Here is a 23211-nt window from a genome sequence, read left to right as displayed (position 1 = left end):
GCAGTTACTGCTTTAAGTGTGCTCGCGGAGAAGGCGGCCTGGTTTCCCCCGGAGGAGGCACGTCCTGGCTCCGGAACACGCCCCCGCCCCCAGGCTCCGCGGTGCTTAACCGGGCGCGGGACGGTAATTACTCTCCCGTGTCCCTCGAGTCGCCGGTTCAGTCCTTCCGCCTGGGTCCCAGAGATAATTCCGTGTCACCAAGTTTGAATAAAGAGCTGTGCGCCCTGCACATGATTGCTGACTCGCATCCAAAGAGAGGAAGGAATTCATCCAGCCCATCAGAATCCTTCGCCGCACTGAGTTGTACGCTCCTGACAAACACGTGCAATGCCTCCCGACGACATGGAAGACATTGTTAGGGGCGGGAGCATTTTAAACGACTTCCACAACTGCTGGAAGAGACACAGGTAGCTCCTTCTCCCAGCGCAGAGGTTGAGGGTTCACTCTCCGTTAGGACCAAAGGGTTCATGCAGGCTCGCTCACTGCTGAACTGGAGGCAAGAGCGCTTCAGCAGCAGCTAGGAAAGGAAACGGCAGCCAGGGATGCTGGTAATACCGCGCTGGTGGTTTTATGTGAACGCGAGTCTTGGGCGTTGGGTCAGTTCTAAAGTTAGCATATTGTATTGTTAATCTGCACACGGAAGATTTCCCGCCCCACTTTCAACCACTGGTTTGCGTTGAGCAGACTCAAGGGCAGAGCTCTGAACTGAAAGGTCACTGTCGGGAAGCACCCCCTGCCCTCCCTGAGGCATCTGGAATGCCAGGGCTGTGTTTAGCCTCAGGTTGATTCCACACCTCTTTACATGTGACATCATAGACTCAAATAAACCTAACTTCCCCCACCCTAAATAAGTAGGACCTGCCCTGGCCCTAGCCTGTTTTTAAAGTTAAACTCATATATGGGACCAACCCTATCATTTGCACTAGGAAAGTCCTATAACCAAAAGTCCCTACTCCAACTCACCTGATATTTTACCATTATGTTTAATCCCTTTCAGTCTATTTCTCCAGCACAAAGCCATAATCCAGGGGAAGGCAATATTTTAAGCCTTACTCGTTATTTATACCTAATTCATCAGATTGTTTCCCCAAAGCAGCTTCTGATGGAAGGGAATATAACGATGACATATGCTGATGCTGAGTAGGTAGGAGAGGAAAATGTGGTTTAACTTTGAGGGCAATATATGAAGAGTACAGATGTATAGACAAAAAAGTGCCCCCCATTTGATACTTACACGGTAAGAGCTCCAAAACACTGGCCTTACAAGGATGGAAGACAGGATGCATTTACCAATTAAACTATTTGACAAATATTTCTTTACAAATCCCTTTGTAAGATATCTTCAGCAGGAACTCTGCATCTGTGCTCATACACAATGGTGACATAACAGCTATATGATCAGGGTATTCAGTAATCAGAAGTGATGATGCATCTTTGTTATTCATCACTGACTACTTAGTTCTAACTCATATGAACAGCACATACAAATATAGCCAAATCTTCCATTTGTTCTTTTTTTTTTTTTTTTTTTAACAAATGGGTGCTTTACAGATTAGTTTTCTTTGACAATCTTCCCATAGTTGAACTGAGATGGACTTCACAGTTTCAACTATGATTAAAAGGAGAAGTAAAACCTCACCTTAAACAAGGCTGGTTAACTGTGATTCTGTAATAATAAACTGAACTCCAGGACCTTAGAGAGTAAGCTAATAAATATTTGTGGATGGTATAGCTTGATCTTCCCAATTGTGATTCTCTAAATACTTTCTCTAAATAATTCTCTGTGAAAGACAGGAATTCTTCTTTGGGATTCCCCTTCCCAATGGCTGGATTCAGGAGAGGAATTACTGTCTACTAGAGATAAGCCACATAACTGAAGGAAAGCCTCAAGGCCTTGGCCATTCCAGGGAAAGCACACAGCATCCATCGGGGGTGGGGAGGATGTTTCTCAGCAGAGAGCCTACCCACTGTTTTTAAGGGCCGTCCTGTCATTTCCCCTGCCACCCGAGCAGCTGCACAGAAGCAATGTGGAGACCAAGTTAGCAGAGGGAAAGTTTAGAATGATCATTCTTCTTTTCTCCCTTTCTCAACACCTAGTAAAGAACTGGTTACCTAAAACCAAACTGGTTTCCTAAAACACTGTACAGTAGTGTTTGGGAAAATTTAATATTCTGGCTAGATTAGGGTTAGGTTTCTTTTTTGAAAAAGTCTAGAAGCGTTAGATCAGATCAAAACACATTATAACATGTATTTTTCATAGGGATTGACTTCCCTATTTTCACTTCCATCTTAGCCCCTAGATAGAAACGGCAGGAGGTTAGGGTGACAAGTGTGTGGGAAAGAGATGCTATGGATCAAAAGAGGCAGTACATGCAAGAATTAAAATTAAGGATTTTAGAATACTTTGGGGATGAAATCATCCCTCCCACAGCATGTTTCTGGCTTTCAGACATATTTTCTTTTTTAAAATATTTTTTTATTGATTTCAGAGAGGAAGGGAGAAGGAGAGAGATAGAAACATCAATGATGAGAGAGAATCATTGATTGGCTGCCTCCCGCATGCCCCCCACTAGGGATCAAGCCCGCAACCCAGGCATGTGCCCTTGACCAGAATCGAACCTGCGACACTTCAGTCTGCACGTTGACACTCTACCCACTGAGCCAAACCAACCAGGGCCAGACATATTTTCAATAATATTTTATAAATCACAAGAAGTCTGCCTCTATTTGTGAAAAGTTTTATGAAAAGTTTTGAAGTTGTTTTTCCCCTAGTATAAGCTCGATAATCTTTTTTTTTTCTATCAGACATTTTGTAGCCTATCATAGTTAAATTTTTTTCAGACGTCTTATAGTTTTGTAAGTGTGGAGAAAATAAATAATGCATGGTGATTATTTGTGTGACCTCTGAAAAAAGATGGCTTGACTTCAAAAGCTGGCTACTGAGTAACTTGGGCAAGTTCCTGAGCATCTATAAACATAAACTTGCCTTTCCTCTTCTTTAGAATGGGGACTACAGTATTAACAGCTTCATAGATTATTGGGAGGACTGCATGGGACAATGCTCATAAAGTGCTTAGCGCAATGCTTGGCAGACTCCAAAGTGTTAGCTATTGTTAGCAGTGCACTTTAAAATGCACTGACAGGCCTGGCTGGCATGGCTCAGTGGTTGAGCATCAACCTATGAACCAGGAGACCATGGTTCGATTCCCAGTCAGGGCATGTACAGCTCGATCCCCAGTAGGAGATGTGCAGGAGGCAACTCATCAATGATTCTCTCTCATCATTGATGTTCTATCTCTCCCTCTCCCTTCCTCTCTGAAATCAAAAAAATATTTTTTAAATGCACTGACAGCGTATAGTATATCATCCACACTAGAACACTTTTGAGAATTAATTAATAGACAATAATAGTAATTACACAGGGACAACATATGTAAAACTAGGACAACTGCAGCAAATAGTGAGCCTATAATTTCCAACTTTATTACCTTCTGATCTACCTCCCATCTCAAATTTTCCCTGGTATGAATCATAATCTGTTTCAATATGTATACTTTTTCTAAATCATAACACTATTAAATCAATAAAAGAAAAGGGTAAATACTGCTGCCTACTTCCCTTCAATGGAGGCTTTCACTTAAGAATATTATCTTTCTTTGAGTAACAAAACCGCTTTTCCTACTTACTTAAGCTGACATAATAGCTTTACTTTTTTTTGTATAGTATTTTGTCTTGAAAAATAAAAACTATTCAGCATCAAATCTGCCATGAAAATAGCCAATATATAGGCATCAAGCATAATCAGAGGTATAGTAAGAGGCTAAATGCTCTGCTCTAAGATGTTAAATAAAAACTGTTTTTTAGTTAAGCATGTCATTTCTATTTGAAAGTAGGAGTAAATCATTGTTGATGATGACCACATCATAATCAAAATACTGGAAAAGTCTCACCCAAATCTGGTTCAATAAGTATTTGTAAAATGATATTTCTTAGTTGGATTTTCTAAAATAATTCTGGATATACATTTCATACTCATATTTTCCTCAGTTGGAAAGAAATTTATTTTCTGGGAATTGACGGCAAATTTCCTTCAAAAAGGCTGATCTGAGTAATATATTTTTTATATTTCCTCTCTCGTCTGTTTTCCTTAGTCTAATCCCTTTAAATCAATGCCATTAAGTTAATGTCATTAAATTAATGTCAACCATCAGATCATACAGTATTTTAGTTTTCTTCATTTTTTATTTTCTTGTTCTTCCAGTTTTTCTCTAAAATGGACACTAGGTTTCTCTTCCTTCTACCTCTGGAAACTCCCTCTGAGGGTTTTAGTTTTCTTATACAAAACTTTACATAGTATTTTTTCATATCTCCTGCCATATAGCATACCAACCTACTTATAGAAATGTCACTTCCAACGCGTTTGTACTTTTTTAAAATATATTTTATTGATTTTTTACAGGGAGGAAGGGAGAGGGATAGAGAGTTAGAAACATCAATGAGAGAGAAACATCGATCACCTACCTCCTGCACACTCCCCACTGAGGATGTGCCCGCAACCAAGGTACATGCTCTTGACCGGAATTGAACCTGGGACCCTTGAGTCTGCAGGCCAACGCTCTATCCACTGAGCCAAACTGGTCAGGGCCAAACCAGTCAGGGCAGCATTTGTACTTCTTTATGTTGAAATAAATATATAGAGAAGAAATAGTTTTCAAATATTTATTTTACAATTTTCAACATAATTTTTCTTTTTCAGTCTTGATATTTTATTTCATTTACCTGATTTCTGACCACCCTACCTCATACATAACTGATATTTCTATTTTGTCTTCCGAAGTAATGAAACAGCCAATAAATTTTTTCTCAGCATTATTGTCTTTCAGAAAAGTTATGGCACTGGCATTAGAATTTATTAATTAGTGACCTTGGACAAATTATTTTCTCTGTGCAGTAGTTCACGATCTATAAAATGAAATAATAAGGCCTATTTTATCTACCTCATAGGATTATCAGGGCACCAAATGAGATGAAGTACATAAAAGCACACTATAAACACCAAATAAAAGATCATTATCATTAATAAAATATCCTAAGCCATATTCAATGTCCACTGACATAGTGGTTCTATAGTATAAATACTTTAGAATACATATTGAATGCAAAGTTTATTTCCTATAAAGCCTATGGCCTATAACAGGAAGTAGATATAAACTCATTCACCTTTCATAAAAAAATTTAGGTCATTAATTCAGATGCCAAAACTTAAGGAGTTTTTATAATTGAGATACTGGCTACATTTTACTCTATGAGAACATTGCCAGGCAATTTAGAAGTGTTAATTTCAGGGAGAACATTTGGCTTATTTAAAGAAAATAAGCTTTTAAAACATAGAATCTGAGAATTCTTCATAGCAGTTGAATAAATAGGAAGGGACTTTGGAGGTCATCTGGTTTCTAATTTTACAGGTAAAGAACCTCAGGTTTGAAGACTTGCCCAACGTCACACTACTGGTTAGTGGCAGAAGCATAATTAGAACCCATCTCCCCCCCAGTTCAGAATGTGTTCAACTATACCACATTGCCACCACTATAATCCAGACAACAAACAACCAGAAACCACCAAAGAAATGTGTGACAGATAGAACTACTTAAAGTTTTTAAACTTCTGTTGGCAAAAGATACCTCAAAGTTAAAAGACATATGACAGTATGAGAGAAAATATGTATAAGAATTAATAGCTAATATCCATAATACAAATATAAAGAGCTCTTTAAAACCCAGAAGAAAATAATCCAATAGAAGTATTTTTTTTTTTGACATTCAGTGTTATTTCATATTAGTTTCCGGTGTACAGCGTAGTGATTAGATAATCATATAATTTACAAAGTATCAAGTACCCTCCTGGCATCATACATAGTTACTACAATATTATTGTCTATATTCCTATGCTGCACTTTATATCCCCATGACTATTTTATAACTACCCATTTGTCCATCTTAATCCCTTCACCATTTTTCACCCAATCCCCCTAATCCTCTCCCCTCTGGTAACCATCAGCTTGTTTTCCAATAGAGGTATTTACAAAAGACATAAACCAGCAGTTCACAAAAAAGAAATACAAAGGCAATAAAAATCAGGTGGGGAGCAACCCTATTTTAAAACCAGGATAACTGAAACTCCAGCTAGCTTTTGCTCTTTTATTGCAGTTGGGGCAGTACCTTTTCAGTGGCCTAGAGAGGAGCCAAAGAAACAAAGGGTGCTCTTCTGACCTTGACAGAAAGGGAAGTGAACTAATTTGATGACAAATAAATTGGCATTAAACTGGCTTAAACATGGTCCCAGAAACAAGACACAGAGTCTTTCTGATGCTGCTGTCATGAATGTCTATAGGGAAGCTCAACAGTACCACCTCAAAAGGCCAGGCCTGGGCACACACTGGTGGACCCCCGCTTTGGGCATATTCCCCTAGGCCAGACCCCCAGGCTTCTGGATATGTATTTGCCACAGTGTGACCAAATTCCAATGATTACACTGTGGAAACTATGGATTTTAAGATTTTAGTTTCCTCGGCTAAGGGCTGAACAGGGTGAGATGGTAGCAAATGTTCTCACAAATCAAAAGTGCTGTAATGAGTTTAAGGCCCTGAAGGGAATTAACTCTCTGATTCCCCCAGGCTCACGAACTAAGGTTCTGTTGGGGCTGGAGAATCGTGGGAAGGATCCAAGGAAACAAGCGCAGGAGTAGCCATAGGAAAGAGGAAAGAGAAGAATGCCTCTCCTGCCTCTGGATTTGCTTCCTGCCAATTATTATCAAGACAAGTAATAGAGAAAAAATAGGGGATTAAATAGAAGAGAAAGAGAAAAAAGTAGGCTTAAGATAATTTCTTTAAAAAGACTAATACAAGACTTAAAACTAGGACATGAAGTTAAAAATAATTATGTTCAATGATCTCTGAACTTTTTATTGGCCTCCTGCACCCCAAGGGGTGCCCCGCTTCTGCTGTCTTAATACCTCAGAACTTCGGTGTCTTGACCTCAGACACCACGTTGCTGGATGGATTGCATGGAGTGGCTGTTGTCCAGGGTGTCACCGAGATGGAGGTCCTTCCCTTCTTCTGGCAGGTGGTGGTAGGTGGCAATCTCAGCCTCCAGCTTGACCTTGCAGTTCAGCAGGCCATATACTCCTGGGCCTGGCGCTGCCCCTTTGCCCGGACCTGGGCCAGCTCCGACTCCAGCTGCAGCAGGATCCCGTTGAGCTGTTCCATCCGCATGGCATAGTGCATCTCCACCTCGTTCAGGCTGTTCTCCAAGCTGAACTTTAGATTCCTCATTCAGGTCAGGTCAGTTTCCAAGGACTGGATTGTATGTCTCAGCTCTGTGAGTGTCATCTCAGCAGCTTCTATCTCAGTGGTCTGCAAGGTGACCACTGTGGTGCTCTCCTCAGTCTGCTGGGACCAATTCTTGTCTAGCTTTTCTTGATTATTTTGAGCCAGCTCGTCATACTGGGACTGAATGACTGCCATGATCTTGCTGAGGTCCCAAGATTGGGGGCATCCAACTTCACAGTCAACTCAGAGGTGGCAATCTGGTTTTGTAGATCATTCACTTCCTCCTCGGGGTTCTTCCTCTTGAAGAGCAGCTCTTCTTTGAAAGCCTTGATCTCTCTCTCTCTCTCCAGCAGCAGATGAGATGGATGTCATCAGTGACCTTTCGGAGACCATTGATGTCACTCTCCACAGACTGGCTCATGGCCAGCTACGTCTCATACTTGACTCTGAAGTCATCAGCAGCAAGATGGGCTGATGTCAATCTGCAGAATAATGCAGGCATTGTCCACAGAATTTGCAAAGATCTGAGTTCTCAGGACCTGGGTGGTTTTGAAGTAATGTCCCCTGTCTCTGACCTGGGCTCCCTTCTTCTTCAGGTGTTCCCAGATTTTGCTCTCCAGTCTCTGATTATCACCCTCCAGGCTTCTCACCTTTACCAAGTAGGAGGCCAGATAGTCATGCAGGCATTGTATAGCCTTCTCACTGTGGATGCCCCTACTCCTGCCACACACGGCCATTCCTGCAGCCAGGCCCCCAGACCCTCTGTGGATGTGGAGAGCGGGCGGTACAACCTGAGGAAAAAGTTCATTACATCTGGCTGCTTCTTCCTCCATAGCTGCTGGATGTACTTGTAGGCCATCTTGGCTTGCCAGCAAAATATTTTTAAAAGGCTAAAATAAGTTTGTAGAAAACAAACAGGTGAAGGGAGAGAGAAAATGAGAGTTTTAAAAAATCACCAAAAACAGCAAGTAGAGAAAAAAATTTAAGGCTAAATGCTCCTAAAAGCCACAAATGAGATCGATTTCAATATACTATATAAGGGAAACGTTTAAAAAAAATAAAAAATGAATAACATTGACATTGAGTATAGATAAACTAAAAAAAAAAAATCTATACTATAAAAAATAATAGTTGTGAATGAGTTAAAAAGAAAGGAAACTGCTAAAGGCCATTCCATTTCTGAATGTGTCTGATATCCCAGGACACAGGATCCTGCTGTACCAAGTGCCTCTGAGTAGAAAATTAGTGGAACAGAGGGCAACCTTGACTGCAGACATTGAGGCTCCCCACTGTTCCTCTCAGCTACCTTTGGAAGCTAGTATCTGACTTTTACAGCTGATCCAAGCAGCACAGCCTGGCCTCTATAAACTTCTCCCAAGCTTCTGACTCACTCCTCTTCTTCAATACATCCTTATCAGAACAATAAATTATGATGCCAGTTAATAGATAACCTGCCTGCACAAGATTACCTTGCTAGGAAGTTGTAGAACTGGAATATGAACCCAGCAGCCTGGGACAGAGTGTAAGCGCCATTAACTTCTATGTTGCCCTGTGACTACTTTTACTGCCTGTATCAATAGATTTTCCACATCATATTTTTGCCCACATTTTCACTTTTAATCACTGGGGATTTTTTTTCGTAATTCGCAATCTTCTATTGAATAAAAACAAAAGCAGTTTTGATTTCACCTTGAAGTACTTCCTGTTTCTTTGTCTTCCTCTTCCTCTGCTCCTTTAAAACAAAAGCTGGTCCCTTCTCTTTCTTTCTCCCTTTTTCTATTAGAAAGGCAATGTGTATGCATTGTAGAAAATAAAGGACTTACAAAATATACAAAATAAAGGACTTACAAAGTATTGTTTCTACTTGGTGGAAATATTTCACCAAGTAGAAACAATAGAATCCTGATAATGGTGCTATTCATGACTAGAGTCACATCTTCTGTATTCATGGGATTAAATATAAAGAAATAAGCCATTCTGCCCTAGCCAGTTTGGCTCAGTAGATAGAGCGTCAGTCTGCGGACTGAGGGGTCCCAGGTCCAATCCCTGGTGAGGGCGTGCAGGAGGCAGCTGATCAATGATTATCTCTCATCATTGATGTTTCTTTCTATCTCTCTCTCCCTTCCTCTCTGAAATCAATACTATATATATAATTTGTTTGTTTGTTTTAAAGAAATAAGCCATTCCAATTTGGTACTGCAGAAGTTTACCTTGAAATGATGATACTGTGTTTTCTCTTCATCTCATTTATAATCACTTTATCTCATTTTACCAAAAACCATCTGTGTTGGAATCTTGGTGATAATCATTCTTTATACGTGTCTAATGGAGTATAACAAAAATAGAATGAGCATGGCTCCCATACTGATATGCTATACAGTGTGTAATATTTTTGCCTTTAATGTATAGGACTCATTGATGCTTCTGAGTGACTAATAGAGAAGGTAGTTCAAGAATCATTACCAACGTAAATTTCCATCCACAGACTCTACCTTTTACTATCTCACACCACCTCATTTAAAGTCTTTTGTATTGAAAAATATGTAATAGCCCTAAAAGAAGGTATTGTGTTTCATCTGTTGCTCCAAAAGAAGCAAAAAAACCTAGACTATTAACCCGCTGTGTAATCCCTGCACAGACTACAATGCCTTTCAGTGGGAAGCCAGGCTCCGCCAAGAGCAGGGAGGATTGCAGTTTAAACATTGCAGGGTAAAGTTCAACATTTGTTCCATTCACAGAACTCCCACTGACATCAGTGAGAGTTGTGTGAGGAGTAGAATTTTTTTCTCAGTTAAATGGTTTCTATAATGCCTTCTATTTTGCCAGAACATATCACACAAAGAATGTAATAAAGAAAATATATGTAGTACTCCCCCCTTTTTTTTCCCAGGCCTACTCTTGATTTCAATAAAATGTCATTTACAAAAAAAGCATTTTTCTTACAGGACATGATTTAGAAGGTAAATAAGCCATTTTGCTAAGAATGTAAGGACTCATTCTAGACTCATCTGTTTGCAATTTTTGAGATTTCTTTTTTGGCATGTGATATAAAAATCACAATTGAATTCAGTCAATAGCCTTTGAACCTCTGAAATTGTATGCCCTATGATATAGCATAATTGACTGATTGGGAACATGGAATTCTTAAAGTTATTAAGCCAAGGTATGTGGAGCTAAATATCAATTCCACAAATATCCCTGGGTAATAAAATGAAGAGGAAAAAATGAAGGCATTGAATTTTATAATTGTTGGAAGGATAGACAATCAATATTAGTAAAGAGTTTGAACACTACAATGTAATTTTATTAATAAAATAACATTAATGAAAATAAAGTATTTTAATAAATAAATATTCATAATTTATAATTAGCCTATTGTTACGTGACTTGTAATTTTAAGGGATCTTTTAGGGAAGAGAAAATATTAGAATGTTAAAATATTAAGTTTCTTTTAAGAGAAAGAAAAAATATTAAGTTTTCTTTTTTTTTAATCACTATAGTAATTACCCGATTAACATTTCTATCAGTTTGAGAAATTACACATTAATTGAAATTGCAAATTAATTTCAGTGTAAACATTAGAATTTAAGGTTATCTTTTACATTTAAGATTTAAAAAGAAGCCGAAACCGGTTTGGCTCAGTGGATAGAGCGTCGGCCTGCGGACTGAAAGGTCCCAGGTTCGATTCCGGTCAAGGGCATGTACCTGGGTTGCGGGCACATCCCCAGTAGGAGATGTGCAGGAGGCACCTGATCGATGTTTCTCTCTCATCGATGTTTCTAACTCTCTATCTCTCTCCCTTCTTCTCTGTAAAAAATCAATAAAATATATATTTTTTAAAAAAAAGATTTAAAAAGAAAATATGAGGTTTCTTATAGATTCAAATCTGGTCTATATTTTGCTTAATCTTCAGAAATATTTTAAAACAGATGGGATTCTAAACATCAATAGTATTCTATAAAAAGCTTTGGCATGATGTATTCATACTTCACATAAGGGAGATGCTCTTATTTTTCTGTTGCTCAGGAAAGTTTTTAAAAAGGCAATCTGGGAAAAAAGAAAGCTGACAGAAAATATAAACAAATTGGAAAGCAAAATAAGGATTCTGGCCTATATAGTAGCTTACTCCCTGTTATCTCCAACCATTGTCCAATTGCAACATTTTGGGATTGAATTTTAGTTTCTACAGAGGTTCCATTCCTCCTGAAAGCTGTATCTGTGCCAGGCCTGTCAGAAACTCATGATGTCATACCAACTATGATTTATTAATGGTGTGCTCAAACAGTAACAACAAATGATCAGATAGAACCAACAGTTGCAGAATATTTATTATGGACCCAGTACTGGGCCAGGCATCTCACAAGTGCTATCTCATAAAGTAATTTAAGAGGTCCCAGCTTATGAAGTTTTAGATAAATCTGTAAGGTCTATGGGAAGTTCAGAAAGAATCAGTTGTTCCGTGGTCGGGGGAAATCATAAAAATCCCCACTTATGAGTAACCATGATAAATAGGCTGTCAATTCTTTTGTGGTCTTTTGAGTTGGGGGCTAGTCACCAGATGTGTGGGATGATGTGGCAGTTTTAAAATATGTGCACAAAGTTTTTGACAATCCTTTCCCCAAAAGTGCAACCTATATTGCTTCTGCTTCGACCAGTACCCTACAGAGGAAATGGCACTACGTGACTTCCCAGGGGAGGGCATAAAAGGCAATGTGCTTCTACTCTGTTTACTGGAATACTGGCTTTTGAAGGCAACTGCTACCAAGCAAGCATTCTGTCTGCCCCGAGGCCATCATGTGAGAGAAAGGTCAACTTAACCCTCATGGAGAGATCAGAGGGAGAGGCCTGTGACTACATGCACCCACTCTGTCTGCACCCGCATCCCACCATCTGTTACAGCAACAACCATCATCACATGAGAAATCGCGAGAGCCAGGACTGCCCAGCCAAGCCCTTCCCATATTTCCGACCCAGAGAAAATACAAGATATAATGATTATTGCATTTAATTCAGTAAATCTTGAGATCACATTATTACACAGCAATAGTAACAAGAACAGATACTACCCAGGTTCAACAAAAGTTTTTCCACGTTTGCTTCATCTGTTCCCCTTTTTTTCTTTGCTGAAATGTTTTAAAGTGAATCCCAGACATTGTGTCATGTCAAGTATCATAGTGATACTTTAGTATGAATAGCTAAAAAGAATGGACATTTTCTTACATAACCAAAATGTCATTTTACACTTAACAAAATTAATAATTCTCCAGCATCCTTTAATATCCAAGAGCATAATCAAATTTCCTGATTGTCTCAAAAGAATGTTTTTACAGTTCTTAGGATAAGGATACAAACAACATCTATACAAAACATTTGGTTGCTGTGCCTCTTAGCTTCTTTTCATCTGAAATAGTCACTCTCTCCCTTTTCCTTTCCTCCCTGCCTTTAAGGAGGGGCAAAAACCATGTTAAGTTGTTTGAGGAATGTTTGCTTTCTTGTGATGTCATTTAACTTCCTCCTCTATACCCTGTTGTTCCTGTACATGAAAGTTGGGTGAAAAGAATTTAGTAGATTCAGGGTCAACTCCCCCCACTCAATGAGGTGGCACGTAATCACATCAGGAGACATATGATATCTGGTTTTTCCACTTTTAGAGATGCTAAGATTGACCTGTCATGTGCTGACAGCCTTATTATCCCTCATGGTAATGTTCCCATCTGCCTTTCAACCAAAGGTTTCATTCAATCATCATTGAATCATCATTGCTACTGGACTCATTGCTTATATGCCTTTTTAGTAGATAATACTAGGAGAAATGTATATTCAAAAAGGAAAAAAATGCTGAGGGAAATTTTATTTCTAATTCAAATTTAACATTGAACAATGTAATCCTATAGGATATTTTTACTTAAGTTCTTTGACTTTCTACTTATTTTTCTTACACTGAAAATCTTTGTTCCTAACCTCAATATCATTACTATTTGCAATAAACTATAGTTTATTTTAAATAGCTTCCATATAATAATAGCAATATTGCCTCTAACATTATGATTTCTTTGTACATCTATTTGTTCTTAGAATATGTTCTGTTAAGGTGTGCCCTTTATTTATATTTATTTATTTATGTATTTATTTTTTAATCCTCACCTGAGGATGCTTTTCCATTGATTTTTAGTGAGAGTAGAAGAGAGATGGAAGGACAAAGAGAAATATCAATGTGAGAGAAACGCATCGATTGGTTGCCATCTGCGTGAGCCCCTACCAGGGCCTGGGCTGGGGAGAAGCATGCAACCAAAGTATGTGCCCAGAATTGAACCTGGGACCCTTCTGTCCACAGGCCAACACTCTATCCACTGAGCCAAACCAGCTAGCGCTTGAGTCTTATGTTTTGAGATCTCTGTTTATTTTGAAAGACTCTGAAGAATGACAATTAGGCTTTAGGCTGAGTTCCTATAGTAATTCTTAGGCTCTTGGCAGCTGTACATTAAGGAAAATTAGTCTTCAGATGAAGTGATTTCCATAAAAGCAAGTCATTTTGGCCTTTCCTCACTGCTTCCCCATCAAACCTTTTTAAAGAGAAAAAGTAGTTTTTCGCCTCTTTTTTTCATGGTTATGTACCACTTCTACTGAAATGTGCTTACCTAGTGAAAAGATTTTTGAAGTGGTTAAAAAATAAAATTTAAAATAGGATTTCACTTTACATATATGTTTGTAAGAGGAAAAACTAATGACACAATATACCAAATTTTTAATGTTACTGATTTGTGAAGAGTGAAATTTCAAATGATTTAACTTTCATTTTTATCTATATTTTCTAATTTTCTACAGTGATGGTATACTTCATAATATTAAAGGGAATTATGCTGTTCATTATGTAAAAAGATAATAAAATAATCATTTAAAAATGACTACTTGAATGGCAAATGATTGTTATGGGTACAGAATTTTTGTTTGGGATGATGAAAAAGTTTTAGAAATGGATAATGGTAATGGTTGCACAACAACCATTAATGCCAGTGAATTAAGTACACTATTACCTGGTGTATAAGAATAATAAATATAAATGAGTATTTATTGAAGGACTGAATAAGCATTTTATACACAATAAGTCATTTAATATTTCTCAAAGTCCGTATCATTATTATCTTCATTTGAATATAAGAAACTGAGGCTAAGTTTGTCACTGGTCAAAGGCCACTCATAAGTGGCAAAAGCAGGGCCTGTTTGACTCCAAATCTTTGCTCTTAACATTGTTATAGTCATCTGACCACACTAGCTCTATATTGCCGTATAGGGACCTGTTATACAGCATCTTTGTGGTTATAAAATTTTTTTCATAACTTTCCACCTATGAGTTTACCTAAAATGTCTGCCATGTTTACTTTAAAACGTTAAAAAGTTTTAAATGTCTGTGTTTCTGCTGTTGAAAAATTGGTTAATTGAACTTCCATGAAAATAATTTCCATGATTATTATCCTCATATTTTTATGGTCATGTCAAATAGTGATAATCATTGTACATTTACTCTATTTCAGCTAGGGACAGAGTCAACGAGAAGATGCGATTTAGGATACATTTTACACACATTTTCCCAAGGCAAGGTCAGCAGCACACTGGAGAAAAAAAATTTCACAATTATTTTTCTAAACACAGTGACTTCAGAGTCTCCAGGGTCTGGAGAGAGGACCAGGGTTTGGGTTAGACCTGGGTTTAAGAAACATAGTCACCTGACACATTCTTCCTTCAATTTGGAAGCTTAAAGTATGCTTTGATAGTATACTCCCATGGCAGCACATGGGTCCTCAGACCTACTCCTTACTTCTTTCTCATCCCCCAAAGTTCTCGGGAAGGAGTGCTGGGTAAGGGCTGGCAGAATTGGGGCTCACTAGAATCTTCTGGCGTGGCTTAGAGCTCCTGCAAGGTCCTGGAATCAACCCATTCTTTTAGATGCCATTATGAATTTCAATTTTGAACCAGACATGTGGCCACATTATAGCTGGACTATTAATAAGAGCACATTTCTTTGGGCCCTTTCAACTGACCGTTCAGATGCTGAAGACTCCTTTTTGGGGTGCAGACAGTAAGTTACCTATGGCTGGAAGTGCAGACGAGCAGCCACAGAATGAAAGTGTCCCTACAGGGACGCTGCTTACAACTTTACATTGTGTTGAATTACTTTTCCCAAATAAAATTTAATTTATTTCATGTCAAAGAACAAATGCTGTTTCCAGTGCTGTAGCGACAAATGTAAATTAAAGAACATTCCAAGCTCACTCCTGAAAGAAATGTGAAAAGCAATTAAAAAATGATCAATATTAACAATTCTTTCAGCATGAGGATGCGAAAGTAAGGTTCGTGCCAAGAATTTGTCCAGTCGTGCAGAACTGAAGTCTGAGCATGAAAGTAACTCAGTTAATCAGGGCCAAAGGAGGATAAAGAAATAGGCCTTCGAGGTATCAAAAGACTATATAAAAATTGGGTAAACATGCAGAAAGCAAAACATCCAGAGGCTTGGCCCTCTTGAAGTCCAAAAGATCTGACATGGAGAATATTTTCCTCACTCTTAGTTAAGACTCTATGAAAAGTTCTTCACTTGCATTTCTACTGCCCATATATATACCTAAGCCATTGTGTAATTAACCAGCATTAGACATTCCCATTTGAAAAGAGAGAGTGTCTACCACTGAGAAATGTGCACAAGGAGTAGGAAGTGCATATTCAATGTCCGTTATATTTGTTCATGGAGGACGTTGTGGAATAGTGAGTCCAAAAGAGAGGTAAGCTCCAAATCACTCATACTTCAATTTGAAATATATTTGTTAATTGTGAATTGCTTCTGTATTTTATCCTCATTGAGGGCAGAATTTCTCAACTTCAAGACTATTGACATTTTGGACCTGATAATTCTTTGCCTGTGCATTATAGGATGTTACCAGCAACCCTGGCTTCCATCATTAGATGCCAGTGTGACAACCAAAAATGCCCCCTAGGGAGGCAAAATCGGTCCCAATTGAAAACCACGAATTTACACCAAAATCAAAATTAGTTTCTGATTTCTACTGGCACTCACCAGCAGGATGGTGGGGAAAGTGGCCTAAGAGAGTACAAGGAGAAGCTGGACAGAGAAAATTTAATTCAGGTAATTAACAAATAATTTATGGAAATTAAATGTATGGCTCTGAGCATCTTTTTAGAACCAATTGATAGACAGTGAATGATTGAGGTTGATATAAAAACCAGACATAGTTATCATCACTTTCCCACCACCAGACCCCAGCTACTGAAGATCAAATCACATACTCCTTTTCTAGAACTGCATGAATTGATACATGCTGTACAATTGAGAGCTTCCTTATTTTTCATTCATTGACAGCTGGTCCAGCAGAAAGGCTCCAGAGGCTTGGGCCATGCAACCAAATCTCAGAAAGCATACTGGGCCCAAGAAGATAAAGAGGTGATGACTAAGGATTTTAAGAAAGAAGAAAGCACTTCTAACTTCAACATAAATTTGATGGTGTTTCTGACGCATTTAGGCAAAGTATATTTTAGCCCTCTTTATAAGTTTTGTATATGTTTTCTGGACATAAATTTTATTTCTATCAGAAGTCTTAGGCAGGAGGATATATAATTAGTGCTCTGAAGACAAGTACTACAAAATACAGGATAAACCTCCTCCTGCTCCCTTCAGGTCACTGCCTCTCTCAAGGATAACCACTAGACTGACTTCTAACAACACAGATAACTTTGCCTGTTTTTGTACTGTACCCAAGAAGAATAATGTGTGTTATTTTGTGTCTGGCTTCTCCCACTGGACATTACTTTAATTTTTTAAAAAATATACTGTTTATTGATTTCAGAGAAGAAGAAAGAGGGAGAAATAGAAACATCAATGATGAGAGAGAATCATTGATCAGCTGCCTCCTGCACACCCCACACTGGGGATCAAGTCCACAACCCAGGCATGTAACCTCCTGGTTCCTAGATCGACACTCAACCACTGAGCTATGCCCACGGGTGCTACTATTCTTGAGGTCACTTAGCTATCACATCCCAGGAAAGCCGCTCAGCCCTGCAAATCTGGGTTAAGAAACCCTCCCATGTGCTTGCAGAGTGCCCCATACTTCCTTCCATTGTCTATTCTTTCACCTCACTGTGCTTACTGGACTCCCCTTGCTTCCCACACAAGATTCTCGGCTGCCTGAAGAGAGCAACCATTCGCATATGCTCACAGTTATATCCCCAGACCTTCGCACAGGTCCCGGAATGAATAAGCACCTTGGCCAATTAGAGGCATATATAGAAGAAAGGAACTATTCCTTCCTATGTGTTGAAAAATGTTTGTCTGATTTGGTAACAGAAACTCATCTGTCAGGAACCACAGAAAAGAGGGAACTTATCAGTTTAATTTATTAAATTATGTTAATATAGTTTTGTCTATGAATATTGTCTTTACTGAATTCCTGGAAGGAAGGCATTAGTATGTTTCCTCTGGGTTGAGGGAATATTTATATTCAGGACACACACTAATAAGGTTGGCTCTGCTGTTGGAGAATTCAGTTGGTATAAGAATGCCTGGACATCTCATTTTATTTGAGTAGCATTTTATTAGATTTTCTGGAGAGTCACATTTTGCCTGCCACCACTCTTTCTCTTATAGTTCCTACCTCTGCCAAAAATACTCCAAAATAACCTCTTTCCAGTTGATACTATTTTGTCCAAACATGAGCACATTGCCTTTACCTCTGAATAAAGTGGTATAAACTTCAATTTTTATAAAATTATACATTGTAGGTCCTCAGTTTTAAGACACCAAAGATTTTTTCCTCATTTTTAGGGAAAAAAATGAAATTAAACGTAGCCAACAATTTAAGTCTCACCACAATTTTAGATACATTATAATATGAATCAGTGTCTTAACTAAACACATGCACATGTAAGCATACATACATTTAGAAAAAAGAATGCAAGAAAATACAGCAAAATATTAAGGTTGGAGAGATGTGGGATTGTGATTAATTTTTATTCTCTTCTTTCATATTTTCCATTGTTCTGCAAGGAGGAAGGCTGTATTTTTTGCATAATCAACAAATATTAATACTCTTTTACTATTGGTGGGAAAAGTACTCTTTTACTATAAATATTGGTGCAGCCGCTAGGGAAAGCAGTATGGAGTTTTCTCAAAAAATTAAAAATGGAACTGCCTTTTGACCCAGTGATCCCACTTCTGGGAATATATCCGAAGAAACCTGAAACACTAAGTCAAAGCAATATATGTATCAGGTTCTGAGAGCCTGCAGTTGGCACTAGGTTTTGCAACTATTTGACTGAATGAGTTAATGATGAAGAAAATGGATATTCTGTAAATGCTCCTCTTTTTCTCATGATGCACCCCCTTTCCCTTCACTTCTTTGACAACAGTGTTTTTACCCAAACAAAAAGTCTCCAGATTTATGCATCCCTTTTCATTGCAGCGTTATTTATAATAGCCACGACATGGAAACAGCCCAACTGCCCATCAGAAGACAAGGAGTGGATTAAAAAGCTGTGGTATTTTTATACAATGGCATACTACTCAGCCATAAAAGAGATGGACCTGGAGATTATATACTAAGTGAAATAAGCCATTCAGAGAAAGACAAATACCATATGATCTCACTTATATGTGGAATCTAATGAACAAAATAAACTAACGAACAAAATAGAAACAGAGGCATGGATTCATGGAACAGCCTGACAGCTGCCAGAGAGGAGGGGAGTTGGGGAGCTGGATAAAAGAAAGTGAATGGATTAAGAAGACAAAAAAAAACAACAACCCCAAACATGTATAAATAACACATAGACACAGACAACAGTAGGTGATAGCCAGAGGGAAAGGGGGTAGGGGTAGGGAGAGGTAGGCAAAGTGGGGATAAATGGGGATGAAGACTTTGCTTTGGGCAATGGGCACATAATGCACTATGCAGATGATATTTTGTTGAGCTGTGCACTTGAAACCTGTATGGTTTTGTGAACCAATGTCACCCCATTAAATTCAATTAAAAATCCTATATAAAAGCGTAATATGCAAATTGTCTCCTCTACTGGGAGTTGTCTGGGAGTTCTACCAGGGTGCGGGGCTGGCTGGGGGAAAGGAGGGAGGACCCGGCCGGTGGACGGCAGCCTCCAGGGACCCTACAGCTGCCTCTAGTATATACATAAAAATAGACATGATATACTTAACATGTCTTTTGCTTCTCTTCCAGATGCTTACATCTTTGAGTTCTCAGTTTATGAAACAAATCAATACACTCTTGTCTTAACTTTGGGCTACGCATACTTTATCCATTTGAGTCTAATATTTTGGCTCTGTTTTTGTTCTTTGCAGAGGAATGCCATTCTTCCTTCTGGATGTAATTCCATAGACATCTTTTACAGAGTCCTCAGCTCATTATTCCTTGTGTGGCTGCCAATTTTTCTCTTCATCTGAAATCATATGTTTTAGGGCATTCAGAGAATGAATTGGGGCCTCTGACATTGCCACATTCTAATACAAATGGGCCATTACAGAAATCAGGTTCTGAGAGCCTGCAGTTGGCACTAGATTTTGCAACTATTTGACTGAATGAGTTAATGTTGAAGAAAATAGATATTCTGTAAATGCTCCTCTCTTTCTCATGATGCACCCCCTTTCCCTTCACTTCTTTGACAACAGTGTTTTTTACCCAAACAAAAAGTCTCCAGATTTTATGCATCCCTTTTCTTATAAACATTTAAACAAACATCTTGGGAAAATGGCACTTCCAGTAAAGCAAAGATAACTTCTGTTTTTGGCAGTTTGCTGGCAAACCTCTACACTGGTTCACAGGGGCACTGGATTCCTGGAAGGAGCAGGACAAAAGTATTACCTTGGGAGAAATCGCCAGTACAATGGACATTTGTACGTCTCAAAGAGCTGTTCAGAAAGCTCCTTAGGAAGAAGAACCCTGGGAAGAAGCATGCGCTCCCTCGACTAGCAGTGAAGAGCCCTCCAAAAAGAAACTTTTCCAACCTGTTCACTACTTAGTCATTCATGTTGGGCACTTATTTAGCCTCGACTTAAAAGCCTCCAAAATCTGATAACAATAATGATATATTGCTTCAGTGTCTCTCTCCCTTTTTTTTTTTTTTTACATTTTAATTGAATTTATTGGGATGACATCTATAATAATAAAAGTGTAATATGCTAATTAGACTGGACAGCCAAATGACCTTTTGGATGCCATTCCAGACATCCTTCTGGATGAAGCTGCGGCAGCAGAGGTGGAGGCAGAGGCAGTTAGGGGTGATCAGGCAGGCAGGAAAAGTGGTTAGAGGCGATCAGGCAGGCAGGAAAAGTGGTTAGAGGCGATCAGGCAGGCAGGAGAGTAGTTAGGGGCGATCAGGCAGGCAGGCAGAGGGGTTAGGGGTGATGAGGCAGGCAGGCAGGCAGGTCAGCAGTTAGGATCCATCAGTACAGGATTGTGAGAGGGATGTCTGACTGCCGGTTTAGGCCCAATCCATGTGGAATTGAGCCTAAACCAGCAGTTGGACATCCCCTGAGGGGTCCCGGATTGTGAGAGGGTGCATGCCAGGCTGAGGGACCACCCCCCCGCTGCACAAATTTTGTGCACTGGGCCTCTAGTTGGTTAATGAAATCATATAGGTTTCAGGTATACAATTCTATAATACATAATCTGTATATTGTGTAGTGTGTTCACCACCCCAAGTTCTTTTGCCTTTTTTTATAGCCTATTTCTATTCTGTATCAGCCATTCTCATTGAAGAAATCAATTGCTTCTTAAAAAATTAACTGCTTTCTCCTGCAACATGTGCCATGAAGAACAACAGATCTTACCCACCCCCATAGATCCAGTTACCATTACTATGCCATTGGCTCCCAGTTCTAGACTCTTGCCCAGATCCCTCTCCTGAGCCCTAGATGACCACTACCAGATCGATAACTCAAGAGGTATCAGAAGCACCACATGGGTTATGCATTCAAAACGTATCATCTTCCCATCCCCTTCTCTCATCTTTAACCTACTAGGTGAATGACCTCACCATCACACTAGCTTCCCAAGTCAGCAAACTGTCATTTTTGACTCATTCTAGTCCAAAATCCCTCACATTCAAATACCAAGTCTTGTTAATTCTAATTGTTCAACATATTGCAAATCATTTCTCTCCATTACCATAGCCACTAACAGTACCACTAACATTTCTCAACTTCACTACTGCAAAAGGCTTCTGAATCACTTCCTTGCCTCTGATCTCTGTCCTTAAAGATCCAATCTACACATTGTAGTAGCTACTGTGGTCATTCTAAAACATAAACCTAATCATGACACTCTCCTGCTACAAACAGTTTTTATTGATTTTTCAGAGAGATTTTTGTTGTTCCATTTATTTATGCATTGATTGGCGACTTCTTTTTTAAAAAATATATTTTTATTGATTTCAGAGAGGAGGGGAGAGGGAGAGAGAGATAGAAACATCAATGATGAAAGAGAATCATTGCCCTAACCGGTTTGGCTCAGTGGATAGAGCGTCGGCCTGCGGCCTGGAGGGTCCCGAGTTTGATTCCGGTCAAGGGCATGTACCTGGGTTGCGGGCACATCCCCAGTGGGGAGTGTGCAGGAGGCAGCTGATTGATGTTTCTCTCTCATCGATGTTTCTAACATTCTATCCCTCTCCCTTCTTCTCTGTAAAAAATCAATAAAATATATTAAAAAAAAAAGAGAGAGAGAATCATTGATTGGCTGCCTCCTGTATACCTCACACTGGGAACTGAGCCTGCAATCTGGGCATGTGACCTGACCGGGAATCAAACCGTGACCTTCTGGTTCATAGGTCAACACTCAACCTCTGAGCCTCGCCAGCCGGGCCATTGTTTGCTTCTTGTATGTACCCTGACCAGGATGGAACCCAAAACCTTTGTTTATCAGGACAATGCTCTAACCAACTGAGCTACCCGGCCAGGACCATCTCCTGCTACAAATAATATACTGTATATCTGTCCACTGCCCTCAGAATTAAGTCCAAGTTTCTCAACCTGGCTTTATCAGATTTTCATGATTTTTATCCCTTCTTGTTTTTTTCTTTTTTCTTTTTTTTAAAATATATTTTTATTGATTTCAGAGAGGAAGGGAGAGGGAGAGAGAGAGAAACATCAATGATAAGAGAGAATCGTTGATTAGCTGCCTCCTGCATTCTCCCAATGGGGGATTGAGCCCTCAGCTGGGTATGTGCCCTGGCCAGGAATTGAACCCATGACCTCTTGGTTCATCGGTTGATGCTCAACCACTGAGCTATGCCAGCCGGGTATCCCTTCTTGTTTCTATAGATTCACCCCCTTCCTTTTCCCCTTCCCCAAACCTTGCTGTAGCTACAATGAGCTTCTTTTTGTGTGTGCTGTTATTTCCTGGTCTTCGTGTGTACTGTACTCACCCCTTGGTACTCTGGCTTCTCTGTGTCACCTGAGATAGGTTATCAACTACATTCAGTCTCAGATCTCAGTCTAAGTATTCTATTTTCTGGGAAGCCTTCTCAGCATCACTCCTCCACTAGACTAAGACGCCCTTCAGTACTCCCATAACACTTCATTCTTACTCCCTGTATTTTAACTTTTTGTTTGCCTGTCTGTGACCCCCTACTAGATGTTAGCTCCCTAAGGAGAAATATAATGTTTTATTTACTTTTCTATGTCTTGTAATGGTCTTGTAAATAACCTAGTAAAATTCTGGAACCTAATGAGCTCCCAATTAACATTTGTTGAACCAAGGAATGACGTTATAGAAGTAACAGGTTCCCTGGCTACTAGGACATTTACAAATAAAGCTCCAGTTCTTTTGACTGTTTGGATTAGCAAGTAAACCCTCAGATTTACCCAG

The 23211-nt window shown here is 39.1% G+C and overlaps 1 pseudogene across 1 annotated transcript; it reads right to left on the bottom strand.

Moving 5' to 3' along the window:
* Positions 1-7034: 7034 nt before the first annotated feature.
* LOC308518130 (keratin, type I cytoskeletal 18-like) lies at positions 7035-8160 on the bottom strand (annotated as a pseudogene). Its single transcript has one exon. The product of its transcript is annotated as a keratin, type I cytoskeletal 18-like (transcript).
* Positions 8161-23211: the final 15051 nt, after the last annotated feature.

This window comes from Myotis nattereri (genome assembly GCF_964212035.1).
Source record: "Myotis nattereri genome assembly, chromosome: 4".
In the NCBI taxonomy this organism is placed as follows: Eukaryota; Metazoa; Chordata; class Mammalia; order Chiroptera; family Vespertilionidae; genus Myotis; species Myotis nattereri.
The sequence above is the reverse complement of the archived record's forward strand: the minus strand, read 5'-3'. Positions and strand labels throughout refer to the sequence as shown.